Raw genomic sequence first — 24,924 nt, 5'->3', positions numbered from 1 at the left:
TGTTTTGCCTTTGTATATTTTCTGTTTGGAATGTGAGACACAAAAAACTTGTTGAGTAACAAAAAATAATAATTGCACTAATTACAGAATCTAGAAAATAGTTGTATTTCATTAAAGGGGTTAAGTTAAAACTGGAAGGTTTAGGAAGAGGAAAAACCCACAAATCAGTAGGCTTAAGGAAGATGCACAACCCTAATGAAAGGGCAAGACTGCTCAAAGGTATGCAGGAAGAATATGGTTCATTTCCATTTCCATTCATTTTAGTCTAACATATGGCAATTAGGTTTTACTAATATTTAATATACAGATTGATTTTCATGCCCTCCAACATCAACTGGAGTAAGAATGGTATCTTCAAGGAAAATTACAAGTTCCACAATTCAGAGATACAATCAACAATGCCCTCATCTGTTTTCCATATTTTGCAAAGCATTAAAATGTATTGGTTGCCAGTTAAGTGGATTTATGGATGATATTTTCTAGTTTTAATTAAAACTGATCTCAGAAAATGAAGAAGTGGCTTAAATAAATTCTTGAAAAGAAAAATTTTAAATAATACTGATAATTTGATTCCTCAGAGGTGCCATTATTACTTCTCGTATAAGCTCTTCCTAAGCCAGGTTACTCGGTAAGGATAATGGAAAACTAGTCAGATGTGACAAAGCTAACCAAAAATTCAAAATATTGTAAATGTTATTTCCAGTATAGATTTATTTTTTAAATATTTATTTAGGCTGCACCAGGTCTTAGTTGCGGCATGTGGGATCTTTCAGTTGTGGCATGCGGGCTTCTTAATTGTAATATGCATGTGGGAACTAGTTCCCGGACCAGGGATCAAACCCGGGGCCCCTGCATTGGGAGCCTGGAGCTTAACCACTGGACCACCAGGGAAGTGCCCCCAGTGTAGATTTATATTTACTGTTGATAATTGCAAACTTGTCCCAAGTATATATTTTCTTCTTTATAAATTGTGTTACTGTAACATAGCTTTTTCAGTGATGGTCATTATGAGTCATATATCAAAAAATACTGAACTTGAAGCTAGATTTTTGAGTTGCTGTATCTCAATGTATTTAAACAAGGTTTTCCAAAGGTAAATATTGAATCACATTGCTTTCACTAAAAATTAGGATGAATAACATTTTTAGTGAGATCAAAAAAATTTGTATCATTAAAATATAAAATCTATCTTATACTATATTCATTCTATCCCTTTTTAATATCTATCTCTGTGTGTGTAATGACATACATATTATATTAGTAAAACTGTATTGGTGTATAATTTATAAATAACTATATACTGTGGTAAATTTTAAAAATCTTAAAACTTTATAGTTTTTATTTCAATTTTATGATTGATTAGAAAAGTCTAGAGAAATAGCTGCCCTGCCCATTCAGTTCAGGCCACTTAGAAGAATGGCCAGACAGAACAGGACAAAAACTGTTTTATTGAAACATCTGAATTGATTCTTAACAGGTCTGTGGCCCAGCTGGTTCTAGGACAAAGATTGAAGCCAGAATATTTGGAAGAGTCCACGTCACTGAAATGCAAGGAGCTGATGTAAGAGGTAGGCAGCCAAGATCAGAACAACAAAATCTGTAGTCATTAGTGCTGAGAAGTTCCAGGAGCCTTTAACAATACACTTTTTTGTTTCTGTTTTACTTTTTATTTTTATGTTTTGGGCTGTTGTTTTCAATAGGGGTTTTTAAAACAGTATAATAGGAATGATTCTAAGTAGAGAGATTTCCTTAAAACTGGATTGCTGAGACATTTATCTTTGCTACAGCTGCTAAAGGCAAACAGCATAGGATTTGCTGGCAGAACTACAAACTCTTTCATTTGTAAAATATGCATTGAATGTGTAATACTTTAACTCTAGCATGCAATACCTGTGCCACAGGTAAAGGTTAATGTCTCCCCAGTAGGCTTTAAAACTATAGACAATATCTGGTTTTTGTTTGTTTGTTTTACGTAAAATCCATACTGTGACTAAGGAAGCTGGTTTGTTTTGATTTTTTATATGTGACTATTGAATTAAAGTAATAGTTCTCAACCATGAGCAATTTTACCTCCCCCTAACCCCATCCACGGGGACACGTGGCAATGTCTGGAAACACTTGGTCATCACAACTTGGGGGCTGGGGATGCTACTAGCATTTGATGGGTAGAGACTAGGGACGCTGCTAAACATTTTACAATACATGGGACAGTACCCCACAACAAAGAATTAACTGGCCCAAAATGTCAATAGTGCTGTACTGAGAACCTTGCGCTAAAAGGATCACCCTGTTTATCCATACGTCTTTCTTGAGTTCAGAAAAAATATTTTAAAAATAGCCTTTTCCAATTACTTTTTTAGATTACCTTTGCATTTTCTCTCTCTTCTATAATATCTCTGTTCATATGAACACCTTGTGTACCAAGACATTTTATTTTTTAAGATGTTGGGGGTAGGAGTTTATTAATTTATTAATTTATTTTTGCTGTGTTGGGCCTTCGTTTCTGTGCGAGGGCTTTCCCTACTTGTGGCAAGCGGGGTCCACTCTTCATCGCGGTGCGCAGGCCTCTCACTATCGCGGCCTCTCTTGTTGCGGAGCACAGGCTCCAGACGCGCAGGCTCAGTAGCTGTGGCTCACGGGCCCAGTTGCTCCGCGACATGTGGGACCTTCCCGGACCAGAGCTCGAACCCATGCACCCTACATTAGCAGGCAGACTCTCAACCACTGCGCCACCAGGGAAGCCCCCAAGACATTTTTTTTTTCATTTTAACATCTTTATTGGAGTATAATTGCTTTACAATGGTATGTTAGTTTCAGCTTCACAACAAAATGAATCAGTTATATATATACATATGTTCCAATATCTCTTCCCACTTGCGTCTCCCTCCCTCCCACCCTCCCTATCCCACCCCTCCAGACGGTCAAAAAGCACCGAGCTGATCTCCCTGTGCTATGCGGCTGCTTCCCACTAGCTATCTACCTTACGTTTGGTACTGTATGTATGTCCATGCCTCTCTCTCACTTTGTCACAGTTTACCCTTCCCCCTCCCCATAGCCTCAAGTCCATTCTCTAGTAAGCCTGTGCCTTTATTCCTGTTTCACCCTTAGGTTTTTCATGACATTTTTTTCTTAAATTCCATATATATGTGTTAGCATACGGTATTTGTCTCTCTCTTTCTGACTTACTTCACTCTGTATGACAGATTCTAGGTCTATCCACCTCATTACAAATAGCTCAATTTCGTTTCTTTTTATGGCTGAGTAATATTCCATTGTATATATGTGCCACATCTTCTTTATCCATTCATCCGATGATGGACATTTAGGTTGTTTCCATCTCTGGGCTATTGTAAATAGAGCTGCAATGAACATTTTGGTACATGACTCTTTTTGAATTATGGTTTTCTCAGGGTATATGCCCAGTAGTGGGATTGCTGGGTCATATGGTAGTTCTATTTGTAGTTTTTTAAGGAACCTCCATACTGTTCTCCATAGTGGCTGTACCAATTCACATTCCCACAAACAGTGTAAGAGGGTTCCCTTTTCTCCACACCCTCTCCAGCATTTATTGTTTCTAGATTTTTTGATGATGGCCATTCTGACTGGTGTGAGATGATATCTCATTGTAGTTTTGATTTGCATTTCTCTAATGATTAGTGTTGTTGAGCATTCTTTCATGTGTTTGTTGGCAGTCTGTATATCTTCTTTGGAGAAATGTCTATGTAGGTCTTCTGCCCATTTTTGGATTGGGTTGTTTGTTTTTTTTGTTATTAAACTGCATGAGTTGCTTGTAAATTTTGGAGATTAATCCTTTGTCAGTTGCTTCATTTGCAAATATTTTCTCCCATTCTGAGGGCTGTCTTTTCATCTTGTTTACGGTTTCCTTTGCTGCGCAAAAGCTTTTAAGTTTCATTAGGTCCCATTTGTTTATTTTTGTTTTAATTTCCATTTCTCTAGGAGGTGGGTCAAAAAGGACCTTGCTGTGATTTATGTCATAGAGTGTCCTGCCTATGTTTTCCTCTAATTTTGATAGTTTCTGGCCTTACATTTAGGTCTTTAATCCATTTTGAGCTTATTGTGTATGGTGTTAGGGAGTGATCTAATCTCATACTTTTACATGTAGCTGTCCAGTTTTCCCAGCACCACTTATTGAAGACGCTGTCCTTTCTCCACTGTACATTCCTGCCTCCTTTATCAAAGATAAGGTGACCGTATGTGCGTGGGTTTATCTCTGGGCTTTCTATCCTGTTCCATTGATCTACATTTCTGGTTTTGTGCCAGTACCATACTGTCTTGATTACTGTAGCTTTGTAATATAGTCTGAAGTCAGGAAGCCTGATTCCTCCAGCTCCGTTTTTCGTTCTCAAGAGTGCTTTGGCTCTTCGGGGTCTTTTGTGTTTCCATGCAAATTGTGAAATTTTTTGTTCTAGTTCTGTGAAAAATGCCAGTGGTAGTTGGATAGGGATTGCATTGAATCTGTAGATTGCTTTGGGTAGTAGAGTCATTTTCACAATGTTGATTCTTCCAATCCAAGAACATGGTATATCTCTCCATCTATTTGTATCATCTTTAATTTCTTTCATCAGTGTCTTATAATTTTCTGCATACAGGTCTTTTGTCTCCTTAGGTAGGTTTATTCCTAGATATTTTATTCTTTTTGTTGCAATGGTAAATGGGAGTGTTTTCTTGATTTCACTTTCAGATTTTTCATCCTTAGTGTATAGGAATGCCAGAGATTTCTGTGCATTAATTTTGTATCCTGCTACTTTACCAAATTCATTGATTAGCTCTAGTAGTTTTCTGGTAGCATCTTTAGGATTCTCTATGTATAGTATCATGACATCTGCAAAGAGTGACAGCTTTACTTCTTCTTTTCCCATTTGGATTACTTTTATTTCCTTTTCTTTGATTGCTGTGGCTAAAACTTCCAAAACTATGTTGAATAAGAGTGGTGAGAGTGGGCAACCTTGTCTTTTTCCTGATCTTAGTGGAAATGCTTTCGGTTTTTCACCATTGAGGACGATGTTGGCTGTGGGTTTGTCATATATGGCCTTTATTATGTTGAGGAAAGTTCCCTCTATGCCTACTTTATGCAGGGTTTTTATCATAAATGGTGTTGAATTTTGTCAAAAGCTTTCTCTGAATCTATTGAGATGATCATATGGTTTTTTCCTTCAATTTGTTAATATGGTGTATCACGTTGATGGATTTGCGTATATTGAAGAATCCTTTCATTCCTGGTATAAACCCCACTTGATCATGGTGTATGATCCGTTTAATGTGCTGTCGGATTCTGTTTGCTAGTATTTTGTTGAGGATTTTTGCATCTATGTTCATCAGTGATATTGGCCTGTAGTTTTCTTTCTTTGTGACATCCTTGTCTGTTTTTGGTATCAGGGTGATGGTGGCCTCGTAGAATGAGTTGGGGAGTGTTCCTCCCTCTGCTATATTTTGGAAGAGTTTGAGAAGGATAGGTGATAGCTCTTCTCTAAATGTTTGATAGAATTCACCTGTGAAGCCATCTGGTCCTGGGCTTTTGTTTTTTGGAAGATTTTTAATCACAGTTTCAGTTTCAGTGCTTGTGATTGGTCTGTTCATATTTTCTATTTCTTCCTGATTCAGTTTTGGCAGGTTGTGCCTTTCTAAGAATTTGTCCATTTCTTCCAGGTTGTCCATTTTATTGGCATAGAGTTGCTTGTAGTAATCTCTCATGATCTTTTGTATTTCTGCAGTGTCAGTTGTTACTTCTCCTTTTTCATTTCTAATTCTATTGATTTCAGTCTTCTCCCTTTTTTTCTTGATGAGTCTGGCTAATTGTTTATCAATTTTGTTTATCCTTTCAAAGAAACAGCTTTTAGTTTTATTGATCTTTGCTATCGTTTCCTTCATTTCTTTTTCATTTATTTCTGATCTGATTTTTATGATTTCTTTCCTTCTGCTAACTTTGGGGTTTTTTTGTTCTTCTTTCTCTAATTGCTTTAGGTGCAAGGTTAGGTTGTTTATTCGAGATGTTTCCTGTTTCTTAAGGTAGGATTGAATTGCTATAAACTTCCCTCTTAGAACTGCTTTTGCTGCATCCCATAGATTTTGAGTCGTCGTGTCTCCATTGTCATTTGTTTCTAGGTATTTTTTGATTTCCTCTTTGATTTCTTCAGTGATCACTTCGTTATTAAGTAGTGTATTGTTTAGCCTCCATGTGTTTGTATTTTTTACAGATCTTTTCCTGTAATTGATATCTAGTCTCATAGCGTTGTGGTCAGAAAAGATACTTGATACAATTTCAATTTTCTTAAATTTACCAAGGCTTGGTTTGTGACCCAAGATATGATCTATCCTGGAGAATGTTCCATGAGCACTTGAGAAAAATGTGTATTCTGTTGTTTTTGGATGGAATGTCCTATAAATATCAATTAAGTCCATCTTGTTTAATGTAATATTTAAAGCTTGTGTTTCCTTATTTATTTTCATTTTGGATGATCTGTCCATTGGTGAAAGTGGGGTGTTAAAGTTCCCTACTATGAATGTGTTATTGTCGATTTCCCCTTTTATGGCTGTTAGTATTTGCCTTATGTATTGAGGTGCTCCTATGTTGGGTGCATAAATATTTACAATTGTTATATCTTCTTCTTGGATCGATCCCTTGATCATTATGTAGTGTCCTTCTTTGTCTCTTCTAATAGTCTTTATTTTAAAGTTTATTTTGTCTGATATGAGAATTGCTACTCCAGCTTTCTTTTGGTTTCCATTTGCATGAAATATCTTTTTCTATCCCCTTACTTTCAGTCCGTATGTGTCTCTAGGTCTGAAGTGGGTCTCTTGTAGACAGCAAATATATGCGTCTTGTTTTTGTGTCCATTCAGCCAATCTGTGTCTTTTGGTGGGAGCATTTAGTCCACTTACATTTAAGGTAATTATCAATATGTATGTTCCCATTCCCATTTTCTTAATTGTTTTGGGTTCGTTATTGTAGGTCTTTTCCTTCTTTTGCGTTTCTTGCCTAGAGAAGTTCCTTTAGCAGTTGTTGTAGAGCTGGTTTGGTGGTGCTGAACTCTCTCAGCTTTTGCTTGTCTGTAAAGTTTTTAATTTCTCCATCAAATCTGAATGAGATCCTTGCTGGGTAGAGTAATCTTGGTTGCAGGTTTTTCTCCTTCAACACTTTCAATATGTCCTGCCACTTCCTTCTGGCTTGCAGAGTTTCTGCTGAAAGATCAGCTGTTAACCTTATGGGGATTCCCTTGTGTGTTATTTGTTGTTTTTCCCTTGCTGCTTTTAATATGCTTTCTTTGTATTTAATTTTTGACAGTTTGATTAATATGTGTCTTGGCGTATTTCTCCTTGGATTTATCCTGTCTGGGACTCTCTGTGCTTCCTGGACTTGATTAACTATTTCCTTTCCCATATTAGGGAAGTTTTCAACTATAATCTCTTCAAATATTTTCTCAGTCCCTTTCTTTTTCTCTTCTTCTTCTGGAACCCCTATAATTCGAATATTGGTGCGTTTAATGTTGTCCCAGAGGTCTCTGAGACTGTGCTCATTTCTTTTCATTCTTTTTTCTTTATTCTGCTCTGCAGTAGTTATTTCCACTATTTTATCTTCCAGGTCACTTATCCGTTCTTCTGCTTCAGTTATTCTGCTATTGATCCCATCTAGAGTATTTTTCATTTCATTTATTGTGTTGTTCATCATTGTTTGTTTCATCTTTAGTTCTTCTAGGTACTTGTTAACTGTTTCTTGCATTTTGTCTATTCTATTTCCAAGATTTTGGATCATCTTTACTATCATTATTCTGAATTCTTTTTCAGGTAGACTGCCTATTTCCTCTTCATTTGTTAGGTCTGATGGGTTTTTATCTTGCTCCTTAATCTGCTGTGTGTTTTTCTGTCTTCTCATTTTGCTTATCTTACTGTGTTTGGGGTCTCCTTTTTTCAGGCTTCAGGTTCGTAGTTCCCGTTGTTTTTGGTGTCTGTCCCCAGTGGCTAAGGTTGGTTCAGTGGGTTGTGTAGGCCTCCTGGTGGAGGGGACTAGTGCCTGTGTTCTGGTTGATGAGACTGGATCTTGTCTTTCTGGTGGGCAGGTCCACGTCTGGTGGTGTGTTTTGGGGTGTCTGTAGACTTGTTATGATTTTGGGCAGCCTCTCTGCTAATGGGTGGGGTTGTGTTCCTGTCTTGCTAGTTGTTTGGCATAGGATGTCCAGCACTGTAGCTTGCTGGTCGTTGAGTGAAGCTGGGTGCTGGCGTTGAGATGGAGAACTCTGGGAGATTTTCGCCGTTTGATATTATGTGCAGCTGGGAGGCCTCTTGTGGACCAGTGTCCTGAAGTTGGCTCTCCCACCTCAGAGGCACAGCACTAACTCCTGACTGCAGCACCAAGAGCCTTTCATCCACATGGCTCCTTAATTTGGAATGATTCGTTGTCTATTCATGTATTCCACAGATGCAGGGTACATCAAGTTGATTGTGGAGCTTTAATCCGCTGCTTCTGAGGCTGTTGGGAGAGGTTTCCCTTTCTCTTTTTTGTTCTCACAACTCCCAGGGGCTCAGCTTTGGATTTGGCCCCGCCTGTGCGTGTAGGTTGCCGAAGAGCGTCTGTTCTTTGCTCAGACAGGACGGGGTTAAAGGAGCCGCTGATTCAGAGTCTCTGGCTCACTCAGGCGGGGAGGCGCGGGGGGGCGGGTAGGGAGGGTCACGGAGTGCGGGGCGGGCCTGCGGCGGCAGAGGCCGGCATGACATTGCAGCAGCCTGAGGCGTGCTGTGCGTTCTCCCGGGGGAGCTGTCCCTGGATCCCGGGACCCTGGCAGTGGCGGGCTGCACAGGCTCCCTGGAAGGGGGGTGTGGATAGTGACCTGTGTTCGCACACAGGCTTCTTGGTGGCGGCAGCAGCGGCCTTAGCGTCTCATGTCTGTCTCTGGGGTCCGCACTTTTAGCCGCGGCTCGCGCCTGTCTCTGGAGCTCCTTTAAGTAGCGTTCTTAATCCCCTTTCCTCGCGCACCAGGAAATAAAGAGGGAAGAAAAAGTCTCTTGCCTCTTCGGCAGGTCCAGACTTTTTCCCGGACTCCCTCCCAGCTAGCCGCGGTGCACTAACGCCCTGCAGGCAGTGTTCACGCCGCCAACCCCAGTCCTCTCCCTGCGCTCCGACTGAAGCTGGAGCCTCAGCTCCCAGCCCCGCCTGCCCCGGCAGGTGAGCAGACAAGCCTCTCGGCTGGTGAGTGCCGGTCGGCCCTGATCCTCTGCGCTGGAATCTCTCCACTTGGCCCTCCGCACCCCTGTTGCTGTGCTCTGCATGGCTCCAAAGATTCCCCCCTCTGCCACCCTCGTCTCTACCCACGAAGGGGCTTCCTAGTGTGTGGAAACCTTTCCTCCTTCACAGCTCCCTCCCAGTGGTGCAGGTCCCAACCCTATTCTTTTGTCTCTGCTTCTTCTTTTTTCTTTTGCCCAACCCACGTACGTGGGGAGTTTCTTGCCTTTTGGGAGGTCTGAGGTCTTCTGCCAGCGTTCAGTAGGTGTTCTGTAGGAGTTGTTCCACGTGTAGATGTATTCCTGGTGTATCTGTGGGGAAGAAGGTGATCTCCGCGATTTACTCTTCCGCCATCTTCCCGGAAGTCCCAAGACATTTTTAATCCTAATTTTATGACCATTTTATTGTTATTATATTTGTTCTAGTTAAATAATTTCTCCTCTTTTCTTTATCAAGTATAACTGTAGCAGCTGAACAATTGCTGCTACTTTTCTTTTCAACCTACTTTGTTATTAATATGAGTAAATATTAGACACTGTGGGATCCATTTAAGAGGAAGTGCTTTGTGATACACATTCTCAGTTAAAAATTACCATTATCCACGTGAATAAATAAATTTCCAAGCAAGTGACTGAGCTATTTAGTCCTTTCAGTTCATTTTTTTCTCATACACTTTCTTTCTCTGCTGAAAAGTGGCAGTGCTTTATCTTATTTGATTAGTTTTGAAACTTTTCCTCATAGCATTAGATCCCCATCCACATACTTTTGTGAGGCCCCAGTTACTTCAATGACATACCTTGCTTTTCTTCACTGCGCCTAATAGTAAGCTTTCCACGCCGGAACCCATTCTCTAACTCATATTTACAATTTGCTAAAAAGCTGGGTAACTATGGCAAAAGAAAATGTTACTTGCATTGTTCAAAAATTCATCTGCAATGTGGAAATTCTGACTTGAGAAGAGACCGTATTGACAAATAAAGGCTACTCTAGCTATAGAAAGGATCAATTTAACAGGATAATTAGTTGATCCTAAGAGAAGAATTTATAATAGAAATAACACAAAACCTGGATTCGGAGCAGATACAATTTCTCAACCAAAAAAAAGTGGAACAAATATTCTATAACTTTAGGTGGTAGTATAGCACTGTATTTATTTTGAAGTCACCTTAGAACTAGTATGTAAATATACAAACTCTAGATTTTAAATAAAAATGATTGTAAAATTTAGCAATCACTAGAAACATAGCTATTGATGAGATATATGAAGTTCTTATGGGGAAAAAAGAATTCAAAGACCTGCAGGAGTAATTTAGGACTATACAAGATTATGGAGAAATCTTTTTTTTTTTGCGGTATGTGGGCCTCTCACTGTTGTGGCCTCTCCCGTTGCAGAGCACAGGCTCCGGACGTGCAGGCTCAGCAGCCATGGCTCACGGGCCCAGCCACTCTGTGGCACATGGGATCCTCCCGGACCGGGGCACGAACCCGTGTCCCCTGCATCGGCAGGCAGACTCTCTGCCACTGCACCACCAGGGAAGCCCAAGAAATCGTTTTTGAAGAATGCCATTCCCAATACATTCACACAAACATGAAAAGTATAGTTTAGAAGAAAATAAAGCAGAAATAGAGTGGAACAAAAGGCACACAGATTTTGTTTTAAATGAAATGATAAAACATATAAATAAGACCAAAGCATCCTCAGAAAAAAATTACATTTTTAATAGAAGCTAAAACTTTAGGATAATCACAAAATGAAAACAGTCGAAATCACCACATTTAAAAACAACAAAACAACTATCAGAGATATTTATGTCTAATGTACCTTACGTAATTAATGATACAACAATTTGTTTAATGTTTGTTCTATAACAAACTCTATGGAAGATGGAGCTGGGGAGGAAAAGCTTTTCCTCTACCCTTTTAGGCTTTTTGGGATGGTCTAAGAATTAAATCGACATGTGACAGATTAACAGGAGAAAAATAATTTAATTACATACATACAATAGAGGGGCTCCGTAAGAATATGAGTTAGACAGTTAGACAGTTGAGGGGGAAGGGGTCTGGGACTTCAAAGTGGAGGAAGACAGTTCATAGGCAGATGAAAAGAGCAAAGGTTTGGTAAACATACATTTGCCAGGCCATGCAAGTCTTTCCGACATACAAAGAATTTATCTTCAGTAGTAGCTGTCTTCATGGTGCAGGCTCCCCATCTAAAGTCTTTTAGGTAGTTAAGGAGGAGATAAAAAGAAAAACTTCCTGAGTCTTTTATTTCTCAAGAACCAGCTCCAGAGAATCCTCATGCCAAAGAGACACACTTCGAGGTGGCAAATTTTCTCCCCTGCAGTGGAGACTTGCTCGTGTTGTTCAGAGATTCAGCCTGGGATCGAGCACTGTGCCAGGAAATGGACAGCTAATCGCTACAGATTTCAAAGGCATTTATACTCCCAGCTAGGGGAGGCTTCCTGGAGGAGCTGGACCTTAACTAACAGATAAAATACAGACATGCAGTGAATAGAGTAGACATTTCAGAGAGGAGGAAATGGCACAGACAAAAGAGAAATTGTGGTAAGCGTGTAATAACAGTAAAAGTTCAGTTGGGTTTAAGGCACGTGAAGAGCAGTAGCAGGAAATAAGATTATATAGGTACTTAGGTAGTTCAGTAAGACATAATTGCTTAAGAGTTACTGGGAAAATTAGAATTACCAATCCCATTCTATCATTCTTACAGCATTTTAGATTTGGGGGAAATACCCCAGGTCATATATACCAAAAAGTCATGAACCTTTGCCTCCTTCAGCTTCTTTCTCTTGAGAAGTCAAATTAGGAAGTTTAGAAATTGGATAATGTTCAGCATGTGTCCTTTGACAGTTTATTTGAACTGAGAATTGTTTAATTATTTTGGATTTGTAGTTTCAGATGCTTTTAGAATATGGACATCCCTTGAAGTGTCAGACTCAGGTTTCAAATTGTACTTAAATTCTCATCCAGCAAGGACATTCTTTCTTTCTTCAAGACTTAACTATAGTATATGAGCTAGACACTGTGCCAGATATTTTAAAGCAGAAAGAGTTAATATTTATATAGCATCCTATAAAATGTCCTCCTGGGATTGAAACTGATATGAGTCAGCAAGCCTTATGTTAAAGTGTTAAGGACGTTTCAGGTGTAAAGAAATTATAAGGTTTCGGGAAGGGAGATAAGCTCTTGGTCAATTAAGTAAATATGTAAGGAACTTAATAGAAAATACATTTTCAACTCCAGATTTTGGAATCTGGAGCCTGCCATCTCTGATTATCTGTGATATTGGCGACTTCATGCCTTAGAAGTTTGGCTGAGAAGAAGATTGTAATATTTTTCAGCTCTACTCAGAAAATAAAGTTAAATAAAGTAAACAAATTAATTAATTAGCAAAAGTAATAAAGTGACTAAAGCTGCCTGGTACACCAGTAATAAAGTTAAGCACCAGTCTAGTGGTTCTTCTTTATCTCACAGTGTACTTCAGGGCCGTGCTCTCTGTGGAATTAGGTGAATATAAGATAATTTATTCTTGCACACCCTCCCCTTTTTAGGTTTTCACCTGTCCCTGTGTTTGTAAAGAGCTAAATAGCAGAAAAGAGGACTGGCCAAGTTACAAACGAACTATATCATCAATGGGATGCATGAGGTTAAATTTATTTTGAGCCTGACATCATCCAGAGGAGTTACTAGTTCACGTTGATACAGAAACAGGTCACAGAATAATAAAAAATACACTCTGGGATCTTCACACAGAAGATTGAAAGAAGCAAAATACAGTAGTAGCATGGGCCTTTAAGTATCTCATTCTTGTGCCTGCCAAAGGTTCAGCATCTTTTTAGGAAAGATCTCTTAACACTTTCATGATGGTAGAAGATAAATTGTTGCTTTCCAAAGCATGCACATATGTCTTACTGGAAGACAATGTAACTGTAACCTGTGGTTATGTGCCTTGATGTAAAAACCTTTGTTGGCTTCTAACTGTGAAGATTTTCAAGCTGACAAAGGATAGGGACTCGTATCTCTATTCTGTTGTAAAAAAAATAAAAATCAAGTGCGTTAAGTTATTCTTTCTGCATTTAAAAAAACTTGAATATCAGCAGTAAAGCTGTATGTCAGTGTATATTAAATATTCATATCCTTGCTAAGAAGCTATCCCTCTGTACAGTATTTCCCCTATAAAGTTTTATTTTATTTTTACTTTAGGACATCCTCCTATATGTTTTCCTATTCTTCTGTTTTTCATACTTGTTTTGTGTTTTTGCCTATATTGCTTTAAACCTATAATAAATTATATATAATAGAAAAAGTGCTTAAAAACATTTTCAGATATATTTCCATATCATGTAAATATTGTTGTTCTAGAGGCTTTCCTCTCCCCATCCTCGATCCCCTTGAAGAAATGACTTTCTGGGTTTCAATAAATACTCTTGGAAACAAGGAAGTCATTTTTCAGCTTTGACAGTCAAACGAGATTTTTTTCGTTTGTTTGTTTGTTTGTTTAAATTGGCAATAGGACAATAAGCTTGAAAACCCGGCTTTATCAAGAGAAGGGGGATTTTCTTTAGCATATCAGAATGCAGCCTGGCAGTCTTAGATAACACAGGTACATCCATAAGACTCTATTTTCCCATGACAACTAGTGCTTGAGAGTTGCTACATAGGGTAGGAGGGACAAAAGGCAGCAGAGTTCAAACCTGTTTCATCTTGATTGGAGTAGAGAAAAAATAAAAGGGAGAGACACACAGGTGCACAGGTGTGAGCGACAAGTGGCCTGAAGGTTTAGTTCTTTTTTAACTGAACTTGTCCAGAATGAGGAGGTATGTCAGAAACCACCTGAATGTTCAAACATATGAGATGGTTTAAATGAATTATGGAACTTCTCAGTGTAATATTATATACTCATTAAGAAAAAATGGCAGTAGTTTTGTTTAACTACTGGTAAAAATAAGTTTGATTAAAATGATGTTTAACATAAAGAAGTAAGGGAATCTTTGGAATTCAATTGTGAATGTATGGTAGGCTCGGGGGAATTGCGTTGTTGCCAGGTACCTTCTCTTTCTCTCTCTCTCTTTCTAAATAGTTAATTGTCTCTTTGACTTTGCTTCTCATTGTGTATCTGCTTCATTTTTCACTTTCTCTCTAATCTGTTTTTCAGTTCATTGATCTACTTACATATTGTCCTTAAACAATGGCCTCAACCCCCAAGATTTTCCGTTTGTTTCCCAAATGAGTACCTGTGCCCTAATTCTTATATTTTTGAACCATCTCTCATTTGTCTACCTTGGATCAGAAGTTCATAGTTGATCCAATGAGCAGTAGCTGCAGGGTACAAGAGGTCAAAGAGGGCATAAAGTGGCCTATTTTACAGTCATGGATAAGATGAGATTTCTGTGATGAGGTTGTAAGAGAGGAGATTATATTTCTAGAATCAGCTGATATGAAGAAAAAAAATCTGTTTAGTAAGGTTGGGAAATCCTGAATTCATCAAGATTAAGCAGTTTTCTTTAATATAGTACTACTGAGAATCTTTGATATATGTAAATATTCAGATTGGTAATTTCCTACCCCAAATTAAATTGTCTAAAGATCTATCTTTTGTTTGCTTTTAAGAGCAATTCTTTGTATAGTTTTCGAACACATTTCAAAATTTATAGATCCATTTTGGAAGGGAATACTGTTTAAAAGAATATCGTACCATTTTTATTGAAATGCATATATTTAAATGTGAATATGCATATTCACTTGTTCGTTCAAAATCCATTCAAGGCCTACTACATGGCAAGCATTGTGCTGATGCAGGGAAGTAAAAGTTTACAGAACGCCACGATATTAATAGCTATTACTGCTGGGTAGAATAATCATGCATAACTTTTTTTTTTTTTTGCTTAATTTTTGGCTTATCAATTTTTGGCTTTTCTTCTTCAGTGAACTATACTATTTATTTGACAAAATAATAAAACGATTTTCTGAACTAAGTCACCCAAGATAAAAAGAAGCTCCAGAAGGAATTCTATTTCCATCACTAGTTATGATGTTGATATATCGGAGGCCACTAAGTCAGGGACCAGCTGAGTTTGGAAGTATACAGACACCACTTGTTATGAGATTTATAACCAGCATGAGAATTTCTACGTTGTTGATATATATATTTATAGGTCTATTTGCATTCAAAGACACAACTGTCTCTTTAAAGCACTTGAATCTACTTTACTGAAAATCCCCTCATATTACTGAGGCTTAAGTACACTGAGAATTAAAGAAAGAGTATTTGTATTTTTACCATTGAAGTTGTCTTTACTTTGAAGAAGAGTCAGAGACCTGTTCATTTATAATATGATTAAGGGATTTAAACAACAAAGATGGTTTATATTATTTTGCTCAGTAGCTGAATTAATCATTCCTCTTCCCACGTACGTGGAAAGATAGTACCTCCTGCATCTCAAAAGTAGGTGAATATGTGGCCTGCTTTGGCCAATAACAACGTGAGCGGAAGTGATGGGTGTCACTTCCAGGTGGAAGCTTTACGAGCCAGAGTGCGATGGCCTTGCTCTCTCTTTCCCTTGGCCATCAATGATGGCTGTGTGAGAAGCCTGGTTCCAGGTGAAAAGATGCAGAGCAGAGCTTTCAAGCAATAGGCAATGTTTATGGAGAACAAGGGAAGGCTAATCTTTTGAGATATTATAACTACTGAGATTTTAGAGGATGTGCATCACTGTAACACAGCTTTCTCCCTTTGACTGACACTAGTAATTTTATTGAAGATAGCTTAATACAGTTTTCATAGTACTAAGAGTAGAGGCTCTGCAATCATACTTTATAGGTTCAAACCACAGCTCTCTCGTTAATTTCTTTGTGTGGTACTTTGGCACGTTACATATGTTTTCCTTTGCCTCGTTTTCCTCAAATGGGAACAATAATGCCTTCTTTATAAAGATCTCAGGAGGAGTAAATTTCATGACACACATATGGAAATAAATGAAGACCATCCAACAAGAACAAGTGAAGACTATGTATATACATAGGATAGGAAGGGAGTCAGGCGCCATCATCTGGATTTGTCAGAGACTCAGAGGCAGGCAGAAGTGTATAAAAGCTTTTTAGTGAAAAATCGGAAGATTTTAAGTATGCCCTGGTTGGGTGTGGTTGGCCAGGAAACCCAGAGGCAGACTAATGAGAAGTGGGGCGTCCTTGTAATGAGGAGAGCATGTTTGGGTTTCTCCAGTTGTCTCTAAATTGGAATCAAAGGTAAAAATTAGGGAAGCTGGCAGTTTTTAAGTCCTGATTCTTGGGATTCATTGCTACGGAGATTATGATTTGGCTTCCTGGACTCATCGCTACAGATCGTGGGTCAGTGTTCTATTCTTATGTAAGATCTGGTTCGTTTGTAAGTCTCTCACATGTGAGATATGCATTGTAACTTATTTTGCACCATATCTAGCTATAATAAAATCAATAAATAATACTTATTATTTTTGTTATTATGATGTATATCATTAGTCCTAAAATAATTGTTAAAATTTATTCGCTATTAGGTACTCCTTTTGATTTGAACGGACCTTTAGCTTCTCCTAACAATAGCTACCTTTCTACATTATAGTGTCTGAACTAAATATTTTATTATAAATTAAAATAAATATTCTAAGTAGAAAGAGAAAGTAAGTGAAGCTACCCTCTTTTTAGACATCAGTTTCTTGTTGGCTGGGGTTTCCATCTTCCTGGAAAATTACATATGATGTCTGTTACTTGGAAATGAAGGAGCTAAATTAAGTTAAGCTATTTCTAATGAGACTCAGGATATCTTGATGGTAAATGAACAAGAAGTACATGTTAGGAGAAAATTAGAATGAGACTAAGGAACACAGAAAATCTGAACTCTGCAGGGCATAGATCTCATTCCTGGTGCTCCAGGAGGCCTGCAAGAGAGCTATACTTTTTAGAAAAATAAACTATTTGAAACACTGTGTACTGTATTAAACTCTCTATTATAAAAAGTGTACAGAAAGTACAGGAGAAATATGACAAACATTCCTGGAGTATCAGATTTAACAGACTATTAATATTATGCTAGGCTTCAATTATTTTCAAAATAAAAATATAAGATATAAGTCATAGTTCTTGAAGTGTATTTTAAAGCCCTTTTCAAACACAGTCAGCTTCACTACAGCCAAGAAGTTCTCACTAATCAGAACATAACCACTAATCAGTATATAATTTTTATACTTTACTGCATCTTTATATATTCATAATAAATATGTGGTATCATTTAAAATTTTGTTTACATTAATAGTAAATAGCAACACATTTCATACTCTGAAATGTTACTTAATTTTCATTTTTTCACTCAGCTTTAAATTAAATGTTGGCATATGGAAATGTAATTCATTTTAGTTACTCTGTATTGAAGAAATGTTTGAATGGTCTAAAATATATCTTTTCAATTAATAAACAGGGCTTTTTTTCATTTTTACAAATAATCCTCCAATTAGCAACTTAATATACTTCTCTGGGCACATGTGGTAGAATTTCTGTAGAGTATGAATCTTAGAAATGCTAAATGCTATACATGTCATCACCTACCAGATATGAATTGCCAAAGTGCTTTCCAAAGTGCCTTATTACTCTGTACACCAACACAATGTTTATTAGAGACCTTATTGCTCTATATACCAACACAATGATGCTTCTTATACTTTGCCAATCTAATGCATATGTGATAGGATATTGTGATTTATTTTACATTTTATTAGTTACACTTTTTATAATTCTGTTCTCTCTCTGTTGTTCAGATTGGATCATTTCTATTTTTCTATCTTCAAGTTCACTCTTTTATTCCTCTCACAATCATTCTGCTACTAAGTTTCTTTGTTCTTAGTTATTGTATGTTCAGTTCTAAACTTCTAGAATTTGTTTCTTTACATCTTCCATCTCTTTGTTGTGTTTTTCTAATTTTTTCATTTGTGTTTTAAGAATGTTCGTAGTTGTTGACTGGACCAATTTTAGGTTAGCTGCTTTATTTTTTTTTTTTAATTTATTTTATTTATTTATTTTTGGCTGCGTTGGGTCTTTGTTGCCGTGCGCGGGCTTTCTCTAGTTGCGGTGAGCGGGGACTACTCTTCGTTGCAGTGTGCGGGCTTCTCATTGCGGTGGCTTCTCTTGTTGCAGAGCACGGGCTCGAGGCACGTGGGCTCACTAGTTGTGGCTTGCGGGCTCTGGAACGCAGGCTCAGTAGTTGTGGCGCACGGGGTTTGTTGCTCCACGGCATGTGGGATCTTCCCGGACCAGGGCTCAAACCCGCGTCCCCTGCATTGGCAGGTGGATTGTTAACCACTGCACCACCAGGGAAGCCCAGGATAGCTGCTTTAAAATACTTACTTGACAATTTCAACACCCATGTGATCTCAGTGTTGGCATCTGCTGATTGTAATTTCTCAGTTGACTTGAGATTTTCCTGACTTTCCAAGTGACAAGTACTTTTGGATTGTATCCTGACATTTTGCCTATTATGTTATATGACTCTGATTCCTATTTAAATCTTCTATTTAAGCAGGTAGTCAACCTGTTATGTTCGGAAGTCCTGGTTCATTTGTGTGGGCTGTGGTTCAAATGTCAATTTAGTTTATAGAGCCTGTGCTTCACTTATGTGTTACTCAGAAGACAGGACTCTACCACAGTCTTCTTAGCACTGACTGGGGATTGAGGTTGTCAGAGTTCTGCTCACAGGTCATTTGTATATTTTTGTCTAGGGCTTTTTGTTGTGACTGGCAGGAGAGATAAAATGAAATGTATTCCTACCATCTTGTCTTGCTCATAATTTACTTTTCATGTGCTATTTCAACATATAAACTTATTAGTCTTTTCTCTGGAATGAAAGCACAGCTTATTCTACCTAGAATCCCTTTTATTAATCTTCCCCAATTTCTTTCACCAATTAAGAAGACAATTTTCCAATTCAAATAAAGATTTGTTAGCAGTTCTAAATCAGAAGGCTTTGGGAAGCTCTGTTGCTTTAACCATCATTCTGAACTTTTCTGTTAAATGTCTTAACTTAGAATCCAGAGATTTATTTATTTATTTTTGCGGTACGCGGGCCTCTCACTGCTGCGGCCTCTCCCGCTGCGGAGCACAGGCTCCAGGCGCGCAGGCCCAGCGGCCACGGCTCACGCGCCCAGCCGCCCCGCGACACGCGGGATCCTCCCGGACCAGGGCACGAACCCGCGTCCCCCGCATCGGCAGGTGGACTCCCAACCACTGCACCGCCAGGGAAGCCCCAGAGATTTATTGATTCTATTCTCTCAAATCAAATAACCATTGAAATGACAAAGTGCATACTTGCGGCAAAGGACTGCCTGCTGGAATATTATTATTTAGCATGTCATCCCCAAGAGCCAAGTATCAATTTATTTAGGTCATACTCACACTCTCAGCTGTGATTCACTTTACAGGTAAATTGAAAGGTAGTGATAACATTTTGTCACTGGTTGATGGACAATCCCCTTGTTGTAAGTAAAAGAGGAAAGTGAACAAATGATATGTCTGAACATTTTGTTGTAGAATATTAAACACTTCTCCCTCAAATCATGCCTGCAGTCTCTGTAGCTGTAGAATCAACTCTACATAAAGCTGCTATTTCACTTTTCTGGAAGGCAAGAGCCATAAATTCTTTGCTTTCCAGGAGATTATAGTTTTAAGTGTGTGATAAGTTTCATTTTAGTTGCTGGACTGAAAGTCATTTAAATATTTTTGATACCAAATGGATGGATGATGATAACATCTTGGGAGATTATCTACAAAATAATACTAAGCAATACTGGAGCATTAAAGATGAATTCACTTACAATTCATTTCCAGTTGTAATAAAGAAAAATTAAGGAAATCCAAATGATATCTATATATAATCTTGAATTTTGATTGCCTCGAAAAAGGCAAATGACTAACTTCAGGTGTATCAGAATTTTACTATGATTTTACATTCCAACCAACCCAAAAAATGTGTATTAACTTGTTTTCTGCTCATAGTTTTGCTTCTGAATGACACTTTCACATGGCTTTATACTAAAGCTTGAATGGGTCCAGGAGCTGGAAAGCGTGTTAAAATGGTTGTGGTTTATAGTCTCTAGAATTCAAGATGGTATGTTTTATGATATACTAGCAAGCCTATTTAAATACATAAAATAAGAGGTGATTCAAACCTCTTACAAAAGCTTTATAATACACACATGAATAGAGAAATAAAAAACATATTCAAGTCCTAAAAATAGCATACGAAATCTGAACAGCATGTTCTAATTCCATCTATATGTTTTTCTCTGGTAGATATAATTTGTAGCAAGTGAATTTTGGAGGGCTGGGAGTCATTCACTTAGGTAGACCTATGTAGGACACATGTATCATGCAGACAGTGTCCTATGTAATAGTGCCTGGTCAAAGAGTCACATGGTGCTAAATTCTAGCCATGCTTTGTACCCTAAATTGGAAGATTTGTTGGATTGAGTTTACCTGAAGGAGAGGTCTATTTCTAATTCCTACTGAGGCCTGTTAGAGACTAATTATGACTCTAAATTTAGGGTCTAGTCTTGAAAAGTTTCCATTTACTAGGTTATAATACACATCTATATCCCATTACAATATTCCTTCATCCATGTGTACATTTGCATGTATAAGGACACACTTTTATAGCTTTATTTTTTCTTTGAGATTTGACATTTTTGCAGAATTTTATGAGATTCTTTACAATAAGTGCTTAAGTTCTCCTATCAGATATTCAGGATGAGAAATCCCAGCCTCAGTCACTAGACCAGATGTTTGTTTTCTATCTTACGTTATAATTGCGACCTATATTTTAGTTACAATTAGATTAGACTTTAATTAAAATTAGAATAAAACTCAATTTCTTCTGTGTAAAAGGAATGGAAAGAACACTGCACTGGGAATTAGGAATTATGGCTCAGTACTGACTGGTGTTGTGTGAAATTGGTCCAATAGCTTAGTTAACTGGACATCAAGTTATTGTTGTTGCTGTTTTTAAATCTGTATAATGGAGAAATGCTAACAATTTAATCTAAGCTATTTAGACCGACTAGGGGTCTTGAATTGATTATAAGAAGTGGAAACTGACACTAATTTTGGAGCTTTCTGCAACCTTTTCCTGTTTGGGTGCTCATGACTTTTACTGTCTGTTGAGGAAGAAGCCACATGAATAAATGAACTAGGGAAGTTTTTAAAGAGAGGAGGTATAATTGCTTGATACTTTAGGGGATGCCATACAGATGCTCTGAACTTTAGAGCCGAAGGGTTATTGATTGAGTTGCGGTATTTTGGGATGTGAAAATTCATAGTTTCCTGTTGATGTGTAATTGGAGACATGGCTATTTTAAGAGACACAAATATTTTGTCCTCAAGGAAGCAGGGAGGTCAGAAGAAATGATTCCACATTGTTTTGCTTCAATGAGACGATGTGATTAGAATGATATTCAAGTCCTAGTTTTGTAAGTTTCTGTGTGATATCAGATTACATATTTCACTTCCTCAAACTTTGGTTTCCTCCTCTACCTAGGGAAAGAAAAAAAAGAATGATAGTGCTGCACAAGGGTGTTATAATAGCATGTAAATTATACGTGTTTCTGACCACAGTACCTGCTCAACATTAGTCCGTTCCTGCTATTCTTATATGCTGCCCAGAATCCCGCTGATTTCCACTTTCTGGCTTCTAGCAAATACCGCTAAGAGTTTCAAACAAGCCAGATTAATTATTTTTGTTTTCTGTGTATACTAAGAGTCAGGAAACACAAATATTTCTAGAATAATCTTGGATATTTTTGCTTAAAATGGAAGTTAAGCTTGATGATTGACCCTATCCTTGTTGGCTGACTGTAAAGAAAATGCACCCAAGCATAAGTTAGTCATGGGCAAAACTCACTATCTAGCCCTGAGAGCTTCTTGATGTCAGGAAGATTGGTCAAAAGGAGATATCCCAACAGGCATGGCCATCAGTTTAAAGATATGGTTACCAGCTTAGTAAGTTCGTTTTCAATTTATGCATTTTTTTCAAATGTGACATGAAGATATTAAGTGAATACCACTAGAAGGCATAACAAAGTACTGTATATCCGATTTTTCAAAAGTAACTAAAAAGCTATGGCTATTGTTAAATTGGTTTCTTTTATTAAAGACTGAATTATATGACATGTTAATAGCAAATGATTATACCATCTATCTTTTAAAAAGCCAAATAAGTTTAAAAACACAAAATCTTTTTTTTTTTTTTTTTTTTTTTTTTTTTTTTTTGCGGGGCTTTTCTTTTTTTTGTCTCTCCTCTTTGCGGGGCACCGCCTCCAGATGCGCAGGCTCAGCGGCCATGGCTCACGGGCCCAGCCGCTCCGCAGCATGTGGGATCCTCCCAGACCGGGGCACGAACCCACGTCCCCTGCATTGGCAGGCGGACTCTCAACCACTGCGCCACCAGGGAAGCCCTAAAAACACAAAATCTTAAAAAACAAAAAAAATTTGCCATTCGATTTCATGGGGAAAGGAATTCCCAGTTTCACATGAATATTTTCTCTCATATGTATACTTTCACCCATCTCTAGTCACTGTTATAAATCACTAGCTCCACTGAATTTAAATATGGAGAATATCAGTGTTTTCAATGTATTATGATACATATTTCCATTTGTCATGTTTCTGCTTTGCAACAGAGTGGGGCAAACTGTTTACATTTATAGATTGCAATCTTTGACATTCTAATTGAAAAATGATATGTTGTTTCTATAAAACAGCATAATTTAGATGTGTAGAATTCAGTATACTGACACTACTCTTAAAATGGCATGTGTTTTAATGAATTTAAATTCAATAGAATTATGCAACATGATAGCTACATGATGTTTTTTCGCCATCTGCTATTCTATTCAATTATACTCTATAAATGTGTAATGGAATAAGGAAATTCACAAAACATTTATAAAATCATTTTTGTGTCAAATTAACTTAAATTTAGAAGCTATAATTTTCATATATTTTATGATCTGAGATTAAATAAAATAATCTGTGACATGATAAAGCCAAAATATTTTAAGATGCCATGGGTGTTAATGTTTATGTGCACTTAGAATGTTTAAATTAACATGAGTGACACTGTATTGTCATGTCCCTAAACAAAGGTACAAATATATTGACTCTTTCACTGTCTAACACTGTAAAATATTCCCCAATGCTTAATTTCTTTTAATATTATAAAAATTGATGGGCTTCCCTGGTGGCACAGTGGTTGAGAGTCTGCCTGCCAATGCAGGGGACACGAGTTCGTGCCCCGGTCCGGGAAGATCCCACATGCCGCGGAGCGGCTGGGCCCGTGAGCCATGGCCACTGAGCCTGTGCGTCCGGAGCCTGTGCTCCACAACGGGAGAGGCCACAACAGTGAGAGGCCCGCGTACTGCAAAAAAAAAAAAAAAAAGAAAATTGATAAAGACTCATTTTAGGGGAAAAGCAGTGGCAATAACTATTTAAGTGACTAAATGACCTTAGGAAAGTAAACATAATCCAAAGAAATTGGGTAATTTGATATTTTTCAATATATATCCTATTTTTATAAAGGTCATTACGTAACAACAGAGGCTTTTGAAGCATAAGAGAGCGTCTTTCACATCATTCACATGTCATTTCACATGTTCTTCATGTGATACTGGGACCTGTATCTTTCTAGTCAAATGGCAGGATATTAAACTTAGCTGGGATCTTTAAGGGACAAATGATGTAATTATTCCCTTTTAAAAATAGGGTAACTGAATTAACCATAAAAGAAAGAAAACAGAAAAAAATACTCACTTTAAAATATCGTTCTCTTAATACGCAGTTCAGGAATGCAAATGGACAACACAAAGACTGAATGTATTAGGTTCACAGCCAAATATATGTCCATATTAATTGAAGACTCATTTTAAAAAATTTTATACCATATGCCAATTGGAAAACAGAATTTGGAGTTTCACCTAGCATCTTAGGAATCTGTCAGTACCTATCAAGGAAATGCATGATATCTGAATAGTGGCTTTTATTGATATTGTGTTTGAGAATACTTCATAAATGTAGGTAGGCTACATTCACTAAAGAACTCTGGAATAGTGATACTTGGCTTTCAGTCCTATTTGCAAATGACTGTGAAGCAAAAACTCAAAAGAGTTTGAACTCAAAAGAGAAATAGATTAATATACAATAATAATTGAAGATTTCAACACCCATCTCTCAGCAATTGACAGAATAAATAGCCATCAAATCAGTTAAGAATATAGAAAACCTAAAAACATGATCCATCAAAAATTCGTATGTTGAAGTTCTAACCCCTTGTACCTCAGAATATTACCAAATTTGAAGATAGGGTCTTTAGAGCTCTGCATTCAGGGTCTTTCTTAAGTTCAAATGAAGTAATCAGGGTAGGACCTAGTCCAATTTGACTGTTGTCCTTATAAGGAGAGGAGATTTGGATATAGACATGTACAGAGGAAAGACGATTGGAAGACACAGAGAGGAGATGGCCATCTTTAAGCCAGGAAGAGAGGCTTGGACCAGATCCTTCCTTCGGAGCCCTCAGAAGGAACCAACCCTGCTGACACCTTGATCTCGAACTTCTAGCCTCCAGAACTGGGAGAAAATAAATTTTTATTGTTTTATTATTT

General features: G+C 37.6%; 1 long non-coding RNA gene across 1 annotated transcript in view; it reads left to right on the top strand.

The window, feature by feature from the left end:
• The window catches only part of LOC113626804 (uncharacterized), a 426,781-nt gene that overhangs the window by 335,972 nt on the left and 65,885 nt on the right, over positions 1 to 24,924 (top strand). Inside the window, exons 5-6 of the long non-coding RNA XR_003435285.1 lie at positions 1,478 to 1,568; positions 12,728 to 12,760. This is a non-coding gene — a long non-coding RNA (uncharacterized LOC113626804). The remainder of the gene's footprint in view (positions 1 to 1,477; positions 1,569 to 12,727; positions 12,761 to 24,924) is intronic.

This window comes from Aethalodelphis obliquidens, unplaced genomic scaffold, assembly GCF_003676395.1.
Source record: "Aethalodelphis obliquidens isolate GAN/ISIS:26980383/991018 unplaced genomic scaffold, ASM367639v1 scaffold19, whole genome shotgun sequence".
Taxonomy (NCBI): domain Eukaryota; kingdom Metazoa; phylum Chordata; class Mammalia; order Artiodactyla; family Delphinidae; genus Aethalodelphis; species Aethalodelphis obliquidens.
The sequence above is the reverse complement of the archived record's forward strand: the minus strand, read 5'-3'. Positions and strand labels throughout refer to the sequence as shown.